This window comes from Musa acuminata, unplaced genomic scaffold, assembly GCF_036884655.1.
Source record: "Musa acuminata AAA Group cultivar baxijiao unplaced genomic scaffold, Cavendish_Baxijiao_AAA HiC_scaffold_857, whole genome shotgun sequence".
NCBI lineage: Eukaryota > Viridiplantae > Streptophyta > Magnoliopsida > Zingiberales > Musaceae > Musa > Musa acuminata.
The window spans coordinates 55001-60000 of NW_027021082.1; positions in this window are offsets into that span (position 1 = coordinate 55001).

The following is a 5000-nucleotide window of genomic DNA, read 5'->3' on the forward strand; positions in this document are numbered from 1 at the left end:
GCCGCTCGCTCGCGCAGCCAAAAATGGCAGTTTTAGGCCCGTTTTTGGGCTGTTTTGGCCTGTTTTTGGTCTGTTCTGGCGTGGCGCGGTGACCGTCGTGAGCGGAGCAAAACGTCAGCCATCTCAGCACCTTGGAACCCCCGGGTGGCACAGGGCTGGATGGGGCTTTCGTATAGCAGGGACGGTGCTGCCTCACGCTTCGCTCGCTGTTCGCCGCTCGCCGCTCGCTCGCGCAACCTAAAATGGCCAGTTTTGGCCGTTTTTGGGCTGTTTTGGCCTGTTTTTGGTCCGTTCTTGCGTGGCACGGCGACCGTCGTGAGCGGAGCAAAACGTCAGCCATCTCAGCACCCTGGAACCCCCCGGGTGGCACAGGGCTGGATGGGGCTTTCGTATAGCAGGGACGGTGCTGCCTCTCGCTTCGCTCGCTGTTCGCCGCTCACCGCTCGCTCGCTCAGCCAAAAATGGCCAGTTTTGGCCCGTTTTTGGGCTGTTTTGGCCTGTTTTTGGTCCGTTCTTGCATGGCGCGGTGACCGTCGTGAGCGGAGCAAAACGTCAGCCATCTCAGCACCCTGGAACCCCCCGGGTGGCACAGGGCTGATGGGGCTTTCGTATAGCAGGGACGGTGCTGCCTCACGCTTCGCTCGCTGTTCGCCGCTCGCCGCTCGCTCGCGCAGCCAAAATGACCAGTTTTGGCCCGTTTTTGGGCTGTTTTGGCCTGTTTATGGTCCGTTCTTGCGTGGTGCGGTGACCGTCGTGAGCGGAGCAAAACGTCAGCCATCTCAGCACCCTGGAACCCCCCGGGTGGCACAGGGCTGGATGGGCTTTCGTATATAGCAGGGACGGTGCTGCCTCTCGCTTCGCTCGCTGTCCGCCGCTCGCCGCTCGCTCGCGCAGCCAAAAATGGCCAGTTTTTGGCCGTTTTTGGGCCGTTTTGGCCAGTTTTTGGCCTGTTCTTGCATTGCGCGGTGACCGTCGAGAGCGGAGCAAAACGTCAGCCATCTCAGCACCCTGGAACCCCCGGGTGGCACAGGCTGGATGGGGCTTTCGTATAGCAGGGACGGTGCTGCCTCTCGCTTCGCTCGCTGTCCGCCGCTCGCCGCTCGCTCGTGCAGCCAAAAATGCCAGTTTTGGCCCGTTTTTGGGCCGTTTTGGCCAGTTTTTGGCCTGTTCTTGCATTGCGCGGTGACCGTCGAGAGCGGAGCAAAACGTCAGCCATCTCAGCACCCTGGAACCCCCCGGGTGGCACAGGGCTGGATGGGGCTTTCGTATAGCAGGGACGGTGCTGCCTCTCGCTTCGCTCGCTGTCCGCGCTCGCCGCTCGCTCGTGCAGCCAAAATGGCCAGTTTTGGCCCGTTTTTGGGGCCGTTTTGGCCAGTTTTTGGCCTGTTCTTGCATTGCGCGGTGACCGTCGAGAGCGGAGCAAAACGTCAGCCATCTCAGCACCCTGGAACCCCCCGGGTGGCACAGGGCTGGATGGGGCCTTTCGTATAGCAGGGACGGTGCTGCCTCTCGCTTCGCTCGCTGTCCGCCGCTCGCCGCTCGCTCGTGCAGCCAAAAATGGCCAGTTTTGGCCCGTTTTCTGGGCCGTTTTGGCCAGTTTTTGGCCTGTTCTTGCATTGCGCGGTGACCGTCGAGAGCGGAGCAAAACGTCAGCCATCTCAGCACCCTGGAACCCCCCGGGTGGCACAGGCTGGATGGGGCTTTCGTATAGCAGGGACGGTGCTGCCTCTCGCTTCGCTCGCTGTCCGCCGCTCGCCGCTCGCTCGTGCAGCCAAAAATGGCCAGTTTTGGCCCGTTTTTGGGCCGTTTTGGCCAGTTTTTGGCCTGTTCTTGCATTGCGCGGTGACCGTCGAGAGCGGAGCAAAACGTCAGCCATCTCAGCACCCTGGAACCCCCCGGGTGGCACAGGGCTGGATGGGGCTTTCGTATAGCAGGGACGGTGCTGCCTCTCGCTTCGCTCGCTGTCCGCCGCTCGCCGCTCGCTCGTGCAGCCAAAAATGGCCAGTTTTGGCCCGTTTTTGGGCCGTTTTGGCCAGTTTTTGGCCTGTTCTTGCATTGCGCGGTGACCGTCGAGAGCGGAGCAAAACGTCAGCCATCTCAGCACCCTGGAACCCCCCGGGTGGCACAGGGCTGGATGGGGCTTTCGTATAGCAGGACGGTGCTGCCTCTCGCTTCGCTCGCTGTCCGCCGCTCGCCGCTCGCTCGTGCAGCCAAAAATGGCCAGTTTTGGCCCGTTTTTGGGCCGTTTTGGCCAGTTTTTGGCCTGTCTTGCATTGCGCGGTGACCGTCGAGAGCGGAGCAAAACGTCAGCCATCTCAGCACCCTGGAACCCCCGGGTGGCACAGGGCTGGATGGGGCTTTCGTATAGCAGGGACGGTGCTGCCTCTCGCTTCGCTCGCTGTCCGCCGCTCGCCGCTCGCTCGTGCAGCCAAAAATGGCCAGTTTTGGCCCGTTTTTGGGCCGTTTTGGCCAGTTTTTGGCCTGTTCTTGCATTGCGCGGTGACCGTCGAGAGCGGAGCAAAACGTCAGCCATCTCAGCACCCTGGAACCCCCCGGGTGGCACAGGGCTGGATGGGGCTTTCGTATAGCAGGGACGGTGCTGCCTCTCGCTTCGCTCGCTGTCCGCCGCTCGCTCGCTCGCTCGTGCAGCCAAAAATGGCCAGTTTTGGCCCGTTTTTTGGGCGTTTTGGCCAGTTTTTGGCCTGTTCTTGCATTGCGCGGTGACCGTCGAGAGCGGAGCAAAACGTCAGCCATCTCAGCACCTGGAACCCCCGGGTGGCACAGGGCTGGATGGGGCTTTCGTATAGCAGGGACGGTGCTGCCTCTCGCTTCGCTCGCTGTCCGCCGCTCGCCGCTCGCTCGCGCAGCCAAAAATGGCCAGTTTTGGCCCGTTTTTGGGCCGTTTTGGCCAGTTTTTGGCCTGTTCTTGCATTGCGCGGTGTGACCGTCGAGAGCGGAGCAAAACGTCAGCCATCTCAGCACCCTGGAACCCCCCGGGTGGCACAGGGCTGGATGGGGCTTTCGTATAGCAGGGACGGTGCTGCCTCTCGCTTCGCTCGCTGTCCGCCGCTCGCCGCTCGCTCGTGCAGCCAAAAATGGCCAGTTTTGGCCCGTTTTTGGGCCGTTTTGGCCAGTTTTTTGGCCTGTTCTTGCATTGCGCGGTGACCGTCGAAGAGCGGAGCAAAACGTCAGCCATCTCAGCACCCTGAAACCCCCCGGGTGGCACAGGGCTGGATGGGGCTTTCGTATAGCAGGGACGGTGCTGCCTCTCGCTTCGCTCGCTGTCCGCCGCTCGCCGCTCGCTCGTGCAGCCAAAAATGGCCAGTTTTGGCCCGTTTTTGGGCCGTTTTGGCCAGTTTTTGGCCTGTTCTTGCATTGCGCGGTGACCGTCGAGAGCGGAGCAAAACGTCAGCCATCTCAGCACCCTGGAACCCCCGGGTGGCACAGGGCTGGATGGGGCTTTCGTATAGCAGGGACGGTGCTGCCTCTCGCTTCGCTCGCTGTCCGCCGCTCGCCGCTCGCTCGTGCAGCACAAAAATGGCCAGTTTTGGCCCGTTTTTTGGGCCGTTTTGGCCAGTTTTTGGCCTGTTCTTGCATTGCGCGGTGACCGTCGAGAGCGGAGCAAAACGTCAGCCATCTCAGCACCCTGGAACCCCCCGGGTGGCACAGGGCTGGATGGGGCTTTCGTATAGCAGGGACGGTGCTGCCTCTCGCTTCGCTCGCTGTCCGCCGCTCGCCGCTCGCTCGCGCAGCCAAAAATGGCCAGTTTTGGCCCGTTTTTGGGCCGTTTTGGCCAGTTTTTGGCCTGTTCTTGCATTGCGCGGTGACCGTCGAGAGCGGAGCAAAACGTCAGCCATCTCAGCACCCTGGAACCCCCCGGGTGGCACAGGGCTGGATGGGGCTTTCGTATAGCAGGGACGGTGCTGCCTCTCGCTTCGCTCGCTGTCCGCCGCTCGCCGCTCGCTCGTGCAGCCAAAAATGGCCAGTTTTGGCCCGTTTTTGGGCCGTTTTGGCCAGTTTTTGGCCTGTTCTTGCATTGCGCGGTGACCGTCGAGAGCGGAGCAAAACGTCAGCCATCTCAGCACCCTGGAACCCCCCGGGTGGCACAGGGCTGGATGGGGCTTTCGTATAGCAGGGACGGTGCTGCCTCTCGCTTCGCTCGCTGTCCGCCGCTCGCCGCTCGCTCGTGCAGCCAAAAATGGCCAGTTTTGGCCCGTTTTTGGGCCGTTTTGGCCAGTTTTTGGCCTGTTCTTGCATTGCGCGGTGACCGTCGAGAGCGGAGCAAAACGTCAGCCATCTCAGCACCCTGGAACCCCCCGGGTGGCACAGGGCTGGATGGGGCTTTCGTATAGCAGGGACGGTGCTGCCTCTCGCTTCGCTCGCTGTCCGCCGCTCGCCGCTCGCTCGTGCAGCCAAAAATGGCCAGTTTTGGCCCGTTTTTGGGCCGTTTTGGCCAGTTTTTGGCCTGTTCTTGCATTGCGCGGTGACCGTCGAGAGCGGAGCAAAACGTCAGCCATCTCAGCACCCTGGAACCCCCCGGGTGGCACAGGGCTGGATGGGGCTTTCGTATAGCAGGGACGGTGCTGCCTCTCGCTTCGCTCGCTGTCCGCCGCTCGCCGCTCGCTCGCGCAGCCAAAAATGGCCAGTTTTGGCCCGTTTTTGGGCCGTTTTGGCCAGTTTTTGGCCTGTTCTTGCATTGCGCGGTGACCGTCGAGAGCGGAGCAAAACGTCAGCCATCTCAGCACCCTGGAACCCCCCGGGTGGCACAGGGCTGGATGGGGCTTTCGTATAGCAGGGACGGTGCTGCCTCTCGCTTCGCTCGCTGTCCGCCGCTCGCCGCTCGCGCAGCCAAAAATGGCCAGTTTTGGCCCGTTTTTGGGCCGTTTTGGCCAGTTTTTGGCCTGTTCTTGCATTGCGCGGTGACCGTCGAGAGCGGAGCAAAACGTCAGCCATCTCAGCACCCTGGAACCCCCCGGGTGGCACAGGGCTGGATGGGGCTT